Source organism: Melospiza melodia, chromosome 10 (genome assembly GCF_035770615.1).
Source record: "Melospiza melodia melodia isolate bMelMel2 chromosome 10, bMelMel2.pri, whole genome shotgun sequence".
Taxonomy (NCBI): domain Eukaryota; kingdom Metazoa; phylum Chordata; class Aves; order Passeriformes; family Passerellidae; genus Melospiza; species Melospiza melodia.
This window is the reverse complement of record NC_086203.1, coordinates 19,286,155-19,301,833: the sequence shown is the minus strand read 5'-3', so window position 1 is coordinate 19,301,833 and position 15,679 is coordinate 19,286,155. Positions and strand designations below refer to the sequence as shown.

At 48.6% G+C, this 15,679-nt stretch overlaps 1 protein-coding gene across 1 annotated transcript in view; it reads right to left on the bottom strand.

Annotated features, from left to right (window-relative positions):
- Positions 1–7,366: 7,366 nt before the first annotated feature.
- SLMAP (sarcolemma associated protein) overlaps positions 7,367–15,679 on the bottom strand; it is a 90,425-nt gene continuing 82,112 nt past the window's right edge. The window contains exon 24 of the mRNA XM_063164702.1: positions 7,367–13,844. The gene's annotated coding sequence lies outside the window, so the exon portion shown is untranslated. The remainder of the gene's footprint in view (positions 13,845–15,679) is intronic.

Here is a 15,679-nt window from a genome sequence, read left to right as displayed (position 1 = left end):
AACTGCTTCTGGCAGAGGAGATACCCAGATCTGAAAGAGCACATTGAGAAGGGGCCCCAGAAAACCCCAGCCCCATCCCTGCTGCCAGGAAACCCCAGCCAGCCCTAGCCTGGCCATGCCCATGCCTGGGCACCCATGTTCCTCCTTGCTTTGATCAGAGAGGGGCTCCTGGTGATGGGGTTTTGTGGTCCAGCTCAAGATGCCTGTGCAAGAGCATGGGTAAGAAGTTGTCTCTGCTTTGCCCTCAGAGCCCACTGAGTTTCCAGCTTTCTGCACACCAGCCCTAGGCCCTGTATGTGGTAGTACCAAAATGTATAGGACAGAGTAGTGGCAGCCATCAGAACTCCAACTGCTGCTTTTTCCAGCAAGATGTTTAAAATGGTTGCATGATGATGTCAACCCTGACCTCCATGTTCCTCTTGCACTCCTCTGCTGTGTGACTGTTGAGCAATGGAAACATTTTCTGGGTTTAAAGGCACTGAATCCTGTCCCTGATCCCTGGCTGTGGGGTCACTCTCACCCTCAGGCCCCACCCTGTTCCTCTGCAGCCTGTTCAGGTCTGGCACATGGGAAGTTGCAGACTCCTGCTCCCCCCAAAAACAAAGCTAAATCTGGGCCCGTGCAAGGCTTCTTCAAACACCACTTGCTAGGCATAAAATCATGGCTCAGTACAGTGTGCTGCCACACTGTCCTCTTGCCCAGCCGTGGTGGAAGTCACAGGAAAGGGACGGGTGTGAACTTACCATCTTCCTCCAAAGGACCATGTGCCAGGTGGGCAGGCTGCAGGATGTCACAGGGAAGGCCACACGTGGCAGGGACAGGAGCATTTCATGGGGCCAGAGCAGGAAGGCAGCAGCTCCAAGCTGTGTCGGAGGTTCTGTACCAAGGGTGTTGCAGTGCCCTGTGGGCACAGTGCTCGCTGGCACTGCACACTGGCACTCACCATGCTGAGCCCAGCTGCTGCCCACCCCTGCTCAGCCTCTGTGTCCTTTCTGGTGCACCAGCCATGCATCCACAGGAACCCACACGGGTTCTCATCACTGGTGACAAAGTGCTCACAGCAAACAACCAACACAAGGCTCCTGTAACCCAGGCTCTGACGCCACCGTGTCCCACACTGCAGCCTGTGGCTGGGCTTCCCTTGTGAGCTGCCCAGGCACAGGCTTTGCTGAGACCCTTCAGTCAATCCAATGCATTTTAGCCCAATATAAATAACATGACCCTCAGCCAGTCCCTCCAGAGGGGGTGCACCTGGCAGAGTCTCTTCCTATCCCAAAGGTGATTCCCAAAGGACCAGCAGTGCATACCACAGCCAGACCCCTTCAGCTCCCAGGCACTGTGAGTCATGCAAAAGGTGACTTTTGACCACAATAATAGGAGCCTGAGGGAGGGAGAGGGAGAGGTGCCCCCTTGCCTTTTTTCTGCAGAGCAGGAGGCTGTGACTGCAGTGACACGTGGAATCTCTGAGGCTGCACCACTGATGGGGCACGAGATGGTGGCTGACACATAATCCCCATGCACACACCCTTATCAAGGGGCTGCAGCAGTTTTCCATTCAACCCTGAGGTCAGAAAAAAACATTTAAGATCATTTTCTATTTAAGATCATTTTCCAAACCTCTCTGGAGGGAGGACAGCTCTGGGGCTTTTGATTTCAGGTATGAAAAATGTAATTATGGATAATGATGCCTCTTGCTGTAACCCAAACAAAAACCTTTCTGTGTTTCATGGCTGGTCCCTGTGCCCTAAAGTAAAAGAAGGTTTCTGCTTTCATTACAAAACATATTTGTATTTCAACCTGTAAGGCCTTCTCATCTGGGAGCTGTCTAGTGGCCAGCAGTCTCTCCTGCATCTGGTGTTACTTAGCCAGTAATTTTTCTTCTGTGTTGCCTGGGGGCCAAAAGTACTCCCCAAAAGGAAAAACATGGGTTAAAATTGTTTAGAGAACAAAACTCTGTTAGAACGTTTTATTGGAGTCCGGGGAAATTACTTCTAAAATACATACACATAATATTAGCAGGAATAATAGAGTTTTTAAAAGTTCACTGTAAAAGTAATGATGTTTCAGATGAGAGCCAGCATTTCAAACCCATCTGTATGGAGATGACATCAGACACACTGCTTATGTCTCCACTTTTGGTGGTGTGAAAGAAAATACTCTGCTACACGTACTTACCTTTAGCCAGTGTTTGCTCAACTTGGACAGTTTGCTTGGGGAACTGCTTGAACTGAGAAAGCTTCACCTTCACAGAAAGCAAAAACTGTTTTTTTTTCATTTACAGGCTTCTCAGCTTGTATCAAAACCACCCTCTTGATTGTCAGTCTGTTCTGCCACTATGACACTTAAATCCGCTATTCTATTTAAATTATGATAAGGTGAAAATCAATCTAGGACATGGTAAATGCAAGACGTGTCTCAGCAGACATCTCGCAGTGTTACACTGTGGATGTTTAGGCTCCCCTGGTTGGCATCAACCTTCCACCTTCCCAGACAGTTCAGTGAGGGTGGCAGTGCCAGGGTGGGCACTGTGGAGCCACGCTGGTGACCCTGCCCTCCCCCTGGGGAGCACTCCGGCTGAAAATGGAGATGTGGTTATTCCACGTGCATCTCTTGGAGCAGCAGCCAGGTCTCATTTCTCACCTGGCCCTGAGCAGGAGCCCAGTGTGCTGTGGGCACTTGTGGGGACAGCTCAAGGAGCTGCAGTCCCTGCTGATTTGGACCCTGCCGTGGATGCACTGGCTCCAAGCACATCATGCATGGCTTTGAATTAAGGATACTTGGCACTGGTGGCAGTTTCTGCTGGGAATGGGAGCTCCTGAGCAGCGTTCCCATCTGAGAAAGGTGCCGTCACCCACAGTGCAGAGACAGGCAGTGAGGAGGGGATCTGCTGGCATGTACACTAAAGCCAGCCTGATTTCCACATCATCTTAAAGAAAGGGTAAAAAATCTAAGTGATAAGAACAGAACAATGACATCTGAGTAAACAGCACTAATGGATGTTTCCTAATTCCTTAAGCTCCCTCCTATGTTTATAAATGAAAGAGAAACATCAAGACATTTCTAGTATGAGATCTCATTTCTTTTTTAATCAGAAATACCCTGAATACTTCTCAGTTTCTGTTTTCAGATGTTGCCTTCTCGCAGGAATGACTACCTAAAGCATTTATCTTTTTATTAAAAATACATATTTTCATTAAAAAATTACACTGGGATTTCATTCTTATTCCAATCGTATGCCTTTTTTTTTTTTTTCACATGGGTACAAACATTTTTCTAAACTTAAAAAAACCTTTCTCAGAGGGGGGTGGAGATATGAAATATTTTTAAGATGTAGTTTGCTTTGATTTCCAAAGAACTTGATTCCAGTGCTAGAAAGCTGCAGAAAGTAATCCCAGTGAGAGGAATAACCAAGAGCCAGGTTATTCCTAAGGCTCCAAGACCCTTTCAAGTTGGTCTGAAAACCTCATTGTTAATCAAAATAATTGCATGAGAACCAATCAGGAAATCCTGAAACATTCAGAATGAAACCTTGTCATTACAAATTCACCATCATGGCTAAAAAACAGATTATCTCTGTCAAAAGCTGTGGGAAAGTTTGCTTTGTAGCAGTAGGGGCAGAAGTAAATATTTGCCCAATCTGTTTTGTTTATCCTAAAAACATATATACATGTACAGAGTTTCAATTAAACACTATTTTCTTTCTCCCCATGTGCACATCATTTGAACTGCCCATGTGAGGAGCTTTTAAAGCATCTCTCCCAGGAGTCAGGAGATGGCTCCGTGCCAGGGCCTTACTCACACCATGACGCCATGGCCGGGCACGTCGCATTGCTTTGAATTTTAAGCCTCACTTCTTTGCTCTCACCTCTGAGTCCATTTAAACATAGCTGGCCCCTTGCTGTAATTTAAAGCAATCTAAAGCAGATGCACAAAGTGCCACTGGAAACATGGCCACAGATGGGTTGGTTTTGCTGGTAAATGCCACAACTTCCCAAGGCTGGTGATCGTGGGGAGCAGGTGCAGGAGGAAGGGGTTCAGGTGTGAGCAGGTCTGTTTCACCAACATGCAGGTTCCCCAAGTTACTGTATTTAAACCACTTAAGAAATTGCATATTTTTTTGAGGAAGAGTGGTGCTGGGGATGTCTGAGCTGCTGGAAGAGCTTAAGGGGACACTGGGACAGACCAAGAGTTCAAAACTCAATAAAGAGTTTTACTGCCCTGTGGGGGTCATAAGCCCCTCTTGTACCTACCCCAGAACCCTCCACGCTGACACCACTTTTGCAGGGACACAGGCAGAGATACAGATGTGAAAGGTCTCCAGCCTGGTCTGTCCTTTGCAACAGCTGTTTGCAAAATCAGTTTCAAAACACTTTGTTTTGAAAAATGAGGTCCATGCTTATAAACATGCCATTTAAAAATGCAGTAATAAAAAAAAGGCAAAGAATAAAAGGAAAAAAATCCAGCCAGTGGTTGAACCCTCTGAGTCCTTTTCCCTGTGGCAACAGTGTTCAAACAGGTGAACAGGGAAGAAAAACAAAGGCTGAAGAAAAAACAAATGGTCACCACATTTCAAAACACCTGCTGGAAGTGACTGCAGCAAAAAATCATTCAGAACATTTTGGAAAATACCTGAACGATGCCCATAATCCACTGCTGCTGCAGAGGGGGCTGGAGACCTCCAGGCACTGCACCCTGGGACCCACCGGAGCATCCACTGGCATGCTGATCCCACTGGCATCACATGAAAGTGCAACAATCCTCTGTGAGGTATTAAGATCATTTCAAAATCTCTTCTTGCATGAAACAACTCACAGGAAAACAAAAGCACAGCTTATTTTGTCCAGATTTAGTAAGTCTTAGATCTTTATCTTCTCAGGGGATCAGAGTCCTGGTGCTTCTCCCACCCAAGTCATTGGGAATGGTGCCACAGGCTCCGGACAGTAACCAGACCTTATCCTACAGGCTTCCCTGTCCAGCTGGCACCTTTTCATTTCCAGCACCTATGGCAGCAATAGATTTAGCAGAGCTGGGCAGTCTCCAGGCAGAGCAGTGGGACAGGCACCAGCCTCCTGTGGCTGCACAGGCAGGTGATGATGCTCAGTCATGAAGGCTGCAGGTGCTCACCCCCCAGACCTGCTGCTAAACAAACCTGTGCCAGGATCCCCGTGGTGGAGGATGAGCTGGAGGGGGCACCTGGATGCCCTCAGCCCCCCAGGCCTGAACCTGTGGTTGAGGCTTCTCTTCCCTGGCCATGGGTCAGCAGTGCAAGTAAGAGATGTGTGCTAGGAAATAAAAATGTGCCATTTTGGCCCTGCTCTCCCTCCAGGTCCTTGCAGTGCAGTGAGAGGCTGTCCAACCCAGAGAGCTGCAGCCAGGACTGCACACAGGTTTGCACATAAACACCACTATTTCCATGTGAGGAAGACAACTGGTTTGACACTAGGCTCTGCTTCAGAGTAAGAACTGGTTGCAGTTACAGGCTGGTCCCCTGAATGGCTGGATTTCATTTTCAACCAATTTCTGTCAGAGGTAGCAAGAAACCTTTGTAACATCATGGAAACAGACACATCCTGTGTGCATCCCCTACCAGGACCATCATTTGTGGTGTCCTGAAGTTGTCCTGTGCCGGGCCAGGAGCTGGACTGAGTCTTTTCCAAGTTATGATATTCTATGATGCTATGACCAGGAGCACTTCCAGCCACCGACCCTGCTGTGCTGCAGCACCTCACTGCCATCACAGGGCACTGCTGGTGACCCAGCAAAGCCAAATGAAGCTCAGACTGGCTGTTTATGCCTCCACATACACAGACATGGGGCTGCCCCAGGTGAACGGGCAGAGCTGTGCTGTGCTGCCAACCAGGCAGCTTTGTCATCCCAGCCCTCGGAAAAAATGGAGAAACCCAAAGGAAGTCAAGGACACCTTAAGAGAGGAACAGAAAACAATGGGGAGCTCTGCTGGGAGGGAAGGAGTCCAAGGAGCGGGATTATAGATGAATAACATGTGCAGCGTAATTAATCTAGATTAGTTTTGTTTTATAGCATTAGCAGCCCGCAGTCGCAGCATGCGGTGCCGCGAGTTCCCAGCGCCGGTCGATGGCTGGGAGAGCTCCAGGCCCAGCCTCAGCGCGCAGGAAGCGCTGCCGGTGACTCACCGCATGCTTGCTCAGAGACTAATCAACTAATTCCGGCACTCCGGCCCTTTCCACGGCCCCCTTCCATTAATCTTCCAGTTAAAAAGTGCAGCAGTCGCTCAAGAGGGAAATTCCCACCGTGCAGAAGGATTTTGCCGGGAGCCCCCTGTGCTGACCTCCCTGGCAGAGCCGAGAGCCCGAGCTCCCCCCGGGCCCGGCAGCGCTGGGATTGGCGGCCCTCGCCGGGACGGGCGGCCCTGGCTGGGACTGGCGGCCCTGGCTGGGACTGGCGGCCCTCGCCGGGATTCGCGGCCCTCGCTGGGACTGGCAGCCCTCGCTGGGACGGGCGGCCCTCGCCGGGACGGGCGGCCCTCGCCGGGACGGGCGGCCCTCGCTGGGACTGGCGGCCCTCGCTGGGACTGGCGGCCCTCGCTGGGACTGGCGGCCCTCGCTGGGATTCGCGGCCCTCGCTGGGACTGGCGGCCCTCGCCGGGACGGGCGGCCCTCGCTGGGACTGGCGGCCCTCGCCGGGATTCGCGGCCCTCGCTGGGACCGGCGGCCCTCGCTGCGATTCGCGGCCCTCGCCCGGTTCCCGAAGCGCTGCCGCGGCTCGGGATGCTGCTGCTGCTGCTCCTCGGGGTGAAATGCAGAAGCAGATCTCGTCCTGCTGCCAGGCAGCTTACAACATACACCTTTGTTCCCATAAAAGATTCCCCTTGGCATTTTTGGGCCAAAATTCCAATTTCTGCAATAGCAAGTTGCCCATCTGAAGTGCTGAGAGCCATCCTCACCTCCCTCCCACTCAGACTCTGCAGAGTTGGGGTTTTGCTTTCCCTAGATCACAAATTGCCACATGCTGTCCCATTACCAACAGCATTACTTCTAAAGGGCCCATGTGTCAGTTGTGCCTGGAGATGTATTAGAGCTTTTCCAACTGCAAAGAAATGAAGCACAGTTAAAAATTATTCCTTAAAACTCCTGAACAGAAGAGCTGCACAATGCCACAAGCAGCAGGAGAGCAGGGGATGGTGGAGACAGGCTCTCCTGGAGAGTGATGTGAACAGAAATTGATCCAGGCTTCCCTTTTCACCCAGGACAGTCTGTATTTAACATTTATCATCATGTGGAAAACACCTAAATAATTCCAGGGATGGCGGAGATCTGCAACCACAGACTTGGGGAATTGGACAAGCAGTGCAACTGGGGACTGGGGGTCCAGTTACCACACAGCTACGTTACTCCATCCTTTGTTTTTATTTATATTTGTAGTTCTTCAATATAATAGAATACAACTTATTTTACATAATGTATACAAACTATATCACAGTGCTTTACAGAGCAAAGCATGAATTACATGGTGAAAACTGAGAGAAAAATGACATGGTCCTCTGCTTTGCCAAGCCCCTTCTTTTCTCCCTGTTCCAGGAGACCTCCCAGGACACCCTCAATCTAGTGGGGACCTCCCACCTGACTAATTCTTGCCCCAAGGTGAATTTGCTCATCACCACTGTGCTCTCCTCTCTCTGGAGCACCGGCAGGGCTGGTATCCCAAAGAGCTGTCACATTTAACCTCCTTGTTCTTATCTCCTTTTTCTCACAAGACAAGCAGCAGCTCTTTCTTTCGAGCAACATAATTACTCTGAAAGTAATTACTGGAAACTGAGGGAAACCCCCCATCATTCTTTTCTCCCAGGATGAGCTGTTTTTCCCAGAGCACATGGATGGCCCCAGATAAACCACTGGGTTTGGCAATGCTGTTTGCTGCATTTCTGAAAGCAGTACATCCATCACAACTCCACAGCACCAGAGCCAGGGTGGGATGCAGACCTGGCTCCTCCAACAGACTCATTGTAGCTGCTTTATGAACACAGAAAACAAAAAACACTCACAACTGGTGTTACAGGATACTGTAAATGACATTGGATTGATGTCTCTGAGACCTGGGAATGAGAGTACTCACTCTGGGAAATGGGAAGGTTTTGGAAGCTGAGAGAGAGTGGGATTGTGGACAACAGGAGCTGAGGGTCACACACACCACAGAGAAATGGCAAGGACAGACAGAGGGAGAATGACCTTAATGCCAGATGAAAAGCTTTCAGAAGTGATCCCTGTAGGAATCCTGAGCACAACACTTCTGTGGATACACAGACATGCAGAAACAAAAGGAAGGTGCTGGACATGGCTTCCCTCAGGCCCTGAGCTACTGCAGAACATCACATTGTGAAACAGGGCACTGTTTTAACACATACTTTTAATGAGTAATAAGAATAATAAACCACCCATTTTCCATTCTCTAACCTAATGGAAAAAATGTAGAAATTCCCAGCATTTGTACAACAATGTCATGTCCAGAATGATCAGGATCCCTTTCTGCAACAGAAAAATGGAACACACCCATGCAGAGCTGATGACAATGGGCAGAAAAAGAGCAAAGACGGACACGTAGGAGCAAGTTTCCCTACAACACTTAAAATAGAAACATAGGGTAAAAATACATTTTATGAGTAGGAAAAAGTGAACAAGAAACCCAAGTTTTCCTAACTTCAGAGTCCAGTTCCTCTAATAATCCCTTTTATTCCAGATCCACATCAATGAATCAGAATTTGACCTAAAAGCTTTGCAGCAGGAGAATTAGTCAAATGCTTGAATTAAATATTGCTTATAAAAATCTATTTCCTTTTCTTAACAGCAAATTTTCCAACTGGGAAAAGAGCTTGAGGCCCACATGCTTTCTAAATTTGGAGAATTAGACACTTCTCTCTTAAATCCCATCCTTCATAATCTGGAAAAGATACAACTTTACACATCAAATTATTTTCCAGGAGAAACTCAGCAGGATATTTCCTTAAGCAGGAGGATTTCTCTCCATCTAAATGATTCCTGAACAACCTCTTCATTTCTGACCACACATCCTGTAGTCATTGAAACCACTTTGAGCATGATGGGATCTGCTGGCCCTGGTGGCTGTTTGGCATTCCAGGGCTTCCTCCTGACCAGGACCTGGTGCATCTGCTGGGGCTCTCCTGGGCCCAGTGGCCAAGGGACAAACCTGCCTTGCCTTGGCTGCAAGCTCAAGTGCTGCAGGGAGGTCACTCCAGCAGAAAAAATAAATACCTCAGACTCTGCCCACAAAACTGCACTTAGCAAGAAAGTCCCGGTACAACCTGACCAAAAAAAAAAAAAAAAACAACCCATGTCCCTTTCAATTTCATAATTCCTTGATATTATTTGGTTATAATCTCTGGAGCAGAGCAGCCATGGCTTGTTGAGCACACATGAATGAACCCTGTGCCATGGCCTCGCTCACAAAATAAACACATTGCCAGATCACACAGGCCACACTGGCACAGATTACAAAGCTTCCAAGAAGTGACTAAGACTTAGGGGATAGGACTGGGTCCTACCTGACTAATTTTGCTTTTAATCACAAGCTTTTGTCTCTACTGATGAAGTCTGGGCATGATGCACAAGGGATAAAGATGGGAACTGTAATCTCAAACAGTAAAACAACAAAACATTTATTAAATGATGCATGAGAAGCTTCTTTTCCAGAGAAGCATATGACTATATTAAAAAACATTTAAAGTCTAAATAGGACTTGGATTACTATATTAAGGTCCTATTTTTTTAGTCCATCAATCATCCCTGTTGGCTCAGCTTTGAGCTGCAGCCATTTCTCAGCCCATGGAAAGGAGCTGTATCTTCCCTACCAGCAAGCAGAAGACCATCAAGTTGAACTAATGATGGAAGCTTTGCCTGTGGGAAATATAATAATTTACATTTCCGTATTGGTGGCACAACTGGAATATGTAAGTAATGGTGTGAGTGTTTTCTTGGACTAGTTTTAAGATTACTGCATAAAAGGAAACACTTTGAAGTTCTGGCAAAAATCAGAACTGGTAACTGGTGGTTTTATGTCCTGCTGGGCCTTTCAGAAGCCATGGGCATACAGAACAGCAATTAGGTCAAGCTTTTCTGTTGTTCCCAAGAAATGTAAAAGCATTTTTTGAGAATTCTTCCTTACCAAGAGAGGAAAGGAGGCAGCTCCCCCTGCATCACTGCTGGCTTGCAGAGGGTGGCTTTACACAAGGAGTCTGTGCTCTACACCAGGCACACAGCAAACCTGCAGTGAGCCCCTCACTGGGCTGTGCACACACACACAGACTCTTCCTCTTCTCCTCACTCTGCCTTGCTCCAGCCATGGGAAATGTGTCCTGCAGGCTCCTCCAGGAGCTTCTCTGACCCTCTGCCTGGGCCCTTATGTTCTAGCAGAAACAGGGCCATGGTTCCAGGCAGGATGACAACACAGACCTTCCCAAATCCCCAGCACTGATGGCACTCCATTAAACAGCATTTCCTGCACACAGGATTCCTGCCTGCATATCCCACTCCCTCCACAGAGCAGTTAAGACACATACAGCAAAATTCATCCATGAGTTATTTTGGTGGGTGAACAAGAGCCAGAGGGCAAGACACAAAAAAAAAAAAAAGGGGGCAAAATACCAAGAATCTAGCATGGCACCAGTTATCTTAGATTAGTCTTTTTGCTTTACCCCCCCCCCCCTTGCTTTAATTGCATCAATATTTTTAATGAAATATTTATCACATCTTACCAATGAAAACATGACTCAATTTTTTTGCAGCAAAATACGAGGCACCAAAAAGCATAATTTCCTAGGATCTCTTGTTCATGGCATGCTAAGTCACACTGAGTCCTGTTCTAGGTGTGAAACAGATGTGTCAAGTTTTGAAGGACACAGAAGATCCTAATAAATACCCACAAAACAGCTGTTCCTCAGAAAGTGCTATAAGTAGATATAAGGAGAACTGAGATACTCTGGAAAAAATAAATTGTATCCTAAGGCAGTGATGCTTCAAACATGTGCTGAAGCCCATAAAAATAAGTTAAAGGCTGTGTTGACAGACAGGATGAAGGAAAAATCTGTTTCTGGGATTAGTAGTTACAAAAGGTCTTCCAGATCCTGGAGTAATCACTGGATGAAATTTCCAGATGGCTCACCAGGATCATAGTAAGACCAGGCAAGAAACACACATCCCTAAAGTTACCAGGCACAGCAAATCTTCTGGATAAATGGTATCTCAAGGATATGCCTGAGAATCATCACATGAAGGTGGCACCCAAAATCTTCTCCAAATGAGCATCAGCTTCTCCCAAACTGGTCCAGATCTCCTCACCTTCCTGGAAGCAGGAGGAGTGAAAGCTGCTTGCCCTGCATGTCAGCCAGGGCAGCAGCCCTGAGCCCTGGGCACACTGAGCATCTCTTTGGGGCCCTGCTGTAATTTGGCCCCAGTGAGGAACTGGTGCATGTTTGTGAGATGCCCCAAACCATCTCCCTTCTGTCAGCTGGTTTTATAAAGCTGCTGCTTTGAGATGAGGGTGAAGACACTTGGTAAGCTCAAAACAAAGCACAAAGTGCCATCAGGGAGTCACCCATCCCACAGGGAGCTGGAAAGCCACAACACCTTCAGATGGGATCTTCCTCAAATTTAAGTGTGAAACTCAGGCATTAGAGATGTGAAACCTGGCAGAAGCCATGAAAAGCAAGCTGGTGACCTCCCCAGAGCAGCTGGGCAGCACCAGAGCCTTTGGCAGGGCCAGCCCAGGCTGATGGGGACAACGGGAAAAGGCACCGAGCAGAGCAGAGGAATCAGGAATCTGAACCAAGGGTTTGCTGAGCCAGCCCAGGCTTAAAGCCAAGGAAAAGTGGCAACAGATTCTAGACAAGGAAGGTTGGGGAAATAATGTTCTGCCCCTGTAATGCAACATTTGCCTTCATTCACGGAGGAAACAATTCAGAGAGGACAGAGGGTCTCTGGTTTGGGACAAGGCTGGGGGACACTGGGCCATGGCACCTCCCAGTGTCCCACAGCTTTTAACTCCAGCCTGTCCCATGACACGAGGCCAAGGGGACAAAAGCAAATTCACTGGAAACAATCACTAATGCTTGCTAAACACTTGTTAATTTCTAAACAAACAAACAAACCAAGCCAACCCAAAGAACTTTCAGCCTCCTGTCCCTGCCTGACCAGCACAGATGTAGTCACTTCCTAACAGCAAGAAGAGGCACAGACACATGTCCCTGCAGCAGGGCAGGTGCTAGGAAATGGGGAGCTTTTGTCTACTTCCCTCATGGTGATTCACTACAGGAGCAGTTCTTCTCCGTGAATATGGCACAGAAAATCCAGATGAGGAAAAGCAGGGTTTTCTCTCTCCCAGAGGCAGGTCCATGCATTGCTGCTCATGTGCAGCTGGCACAGAGGTGGAGCCTGCCAATCTGCAACCCTTCCCTTTGGAGAGAGTGATTTCCCATTCAGGTATAAAGCAGATGCAGGAACCCAGCCAGGCCAGAGCTCTTGGCTGCTCACTGGATGTCTTTGAGAGCTGAATGACAAGCTGTAGAGCAGATGTTCACCCCTGGCAGCAGCTCAGCCATACTGTGCTCTATGGTTTTGCTTTTTCCAGCTCTGGCCAGAAAGGATGCATATTTCCCCACACTGTGTGATGGAGAAGAGACTGACCATGGCTGTGGTGGGATTTTCTAACAGACACCAGCAAACTCCCCCAGAAGGGAACCAGGTGCTCTACTGGCAGTTCAGCATGCCCTGAACACCATGCCCTGGCTGACTGACACTGAATCCCAGGAACAAGGCAGCCCTTACTGTCACTGGATGGGTCAGGCACCACTCACAAAAGGCTTTTGGAGGAGTGCAAAAGCAGATTTCTGGAGAAGCTGAAAGGGGACAAAAAAGCTGAGTCTGCTGCTCTGAACACTCCCAGCAGGCTGCAAGCACCACTTTTCAAATAGTTTAAAAGGAAAAAAAAAGTGATTAATTTTTGCTAATACATGACAGTTTGAGCTGGAGTAAAGTCAGATACACAGAACTTATCTGACTCAGGATACAGCATCTTTCTTAAATGTACACATCTGAAGATGAATCATACTTGTCTCATAAGGACACTTCCCAAATTTGCTCTCCTGTAACTGTTCAGGGTTCCCGTTCTGCAATAGAAGATGATGTCACTGTTTACATAAATAAAGGCAATGGTGCTCAGATCAGATCTAGGAAACCAGTCTCTTTGCTCTTAGTTATCAACCACAAGTACTTTCTTTCAAGGCTGGGGAGTGGAAGAACCGGCCAGGGCATAAATAGAATCACAGACCAAAAAAAAAGGTGCAAAAATGACCCAAATCACATACTTGACACAGATTTCTTTTGTTCTTAGAAAACTGGCCATGTTAAAAGTGATGTAGCTCTCATTGCTCTCACTCTGTCCACAGTAGGGAGATTAAACTTATGCACAGGAGAGTTGCAACTGAAAAATATTGTCATTACACTGAGCACAAATAAGTTTTTCTTGAACATTGAGCATGCACGTGGCCTCCCCTCTCCCCCCAGCTTACATTTTATGAGATTTTTGACAGTCAGAGAAAACTCTCCTTCCATATGTTCAGGATGTTAAGATTTCAACCTCTTTGCAGCAGGAAAATAAAGTCATCTTCTTTGCAGTGCCACAGCAGCGGGCACACACAGAGCACTGAAACAGGAAGGCATGAACTGATCTCTGCCAAGGCTGAAACTGCAGGGATCCCGGAGCAGGTCGTGTTCCTGTCATGTCTGCAGATGCTCTGTTAAGGACTCCAGGGACATAGAGCAATTACTAGGGTTTGTTTCTGCTTTCCAGGAGCAGTTCTGTTTAGGAGAGAATAGAAAGGGATTATTTTTACCTTATAGTTTGGACTTACAGGGTGTGAGCTGAATTTTTCTTCCCACAGAGAGACATCATGAACAACTCTTGCAATGCCCTGTAAGGGGGCTGTTCCTTCTCAGCAGAGCCCCAGAGCCCCAGGGCTAATGAGGGTGACAGGCAGGGCCCAATTAGCAGCACAGGCACAGGGATGGTTGCCTTTAGGCCACACACTGAGTCTAAAGGTTTTTTTCCTTTTGTTTTGGGGGCTTTGTTGGTTTGTGGGTTTTTTTGCTTTAAGGCTAGAAAGTTGACATCTGCTTCTGGTAAAATTAACAAACTATTTTATTTGTCAGTAATTTAGATTGAAACAGTACTGAGAACTGCATTGTCTGGGTCTGCAGGATTGTAGGAAGTATCAATGAAGCATTTTCCACTGGCATGTGTATAGAGAAAGCGACATTTAAGTGAAGATAATTTTTTCCATATAGATCATGTACATTGTTATACACAAGTGAGAATTAGACAAAACAAAACTAGAACAAAGATTCTTTTAAGTTGTAAAAGGATCTTTGTCTCTCAGCCATAGGGATGGCTCAAGCCAAGCTCCATGGATGAGGCAACGATGAGGCAACAGATGCATCAAAGGCATCTCACTCCTAGGACACAGTTTAGCCAAGGCAAGACAGACCAGGGGACTGCTGGCACCACTGCCATTCTTGCTACAGCACAAAGGAATTCCCAGCTCTTACCTTCTCCTGATGCAGCCAGGCTCAGGTGCACCCTCCACTGTGCCCTACACAAGTCCTGGCACCTGGGCCAGCAGAGCTGCTTCCAGCAGGGGCTCTGCCCACCCTGCAGGGGCACTGTGCCCCCTGGCAGCGTACCCAGCTCCAGCAGGGGCTCTGCCCACCCTGCAGTGGCACTGTGCCCCCCTGGCAGCGTACCCAGCTCCAGCAGGGGCTCTGCCCACCCTGCAGGGGCACTGTGCCCCCCTGGCAGCGTACCCAGCTCCAGCAGGGGCTCTGCCCACCCTGCAGGGGCACTGTGCCCCCTGGCAGCGTACCCAGCTCCAGCAGGGGCTCTGCCCACCCTGCAGGGGCACTGTGCCCCCTGGCAGCGTACCCAGCTCCAGCAGGGGCTCTGCCCACCCTGCAGGGGCACTGTGCCCCCTGGCAGTGTACCCAGCTCCAGCAGGGGCTCTGCCCACCCTGCAGTGGCACTGTGCCCCCTGGCAGCGTACCCAGCTGCATTCTGCAATGTCATCTCCACCAAACCCCATCCCACCACCTTTCCTGCAGCTCTGACTGCCCAGACCAAAGACTTGGCTTCCTGGACACCAGTTCAAATCCCCTGGCAGCTCTTTTATTGTCCACCTGCTCAGTGCTGCAAACACAGCTCCAGGTCACCCTCCTGTTGGAATAGGCAGGAGAAATCTTGTGCATTTGGGGCAAGGGAAGCCCATGGACCTGGCTCTCCTGGAGGAAGGTGCCCTGCAGGGGTGACAGGAAGCCTCAGGTCACAGCAGCCCCAGGGGTCAGTGCCAGGAAGGGGAGAAGAATGGAGCAGGCTTCCCACAAGGTTCAGGCACAGGGCAGGAAGGCAGACATTGTCTCTGAGGCCCCTTTCCTGCACAGTGTGTCAAACATTAACCAGCACCTTCCCTCTCACTGCCCCAGGGTCACACAGGGCAGCTCCCCCTGCCCCAGGCAGCCACTGGGGCTCTCCACCACACCCTGGCTCAGGGAACAGGCAGCAGACACCAGCAGAGGATGGGGATGCTCTTTCAAGGCTGGAAAAGTACTTTTCCCCTCTGTGGTCAACCCAGGAACACCCTTCC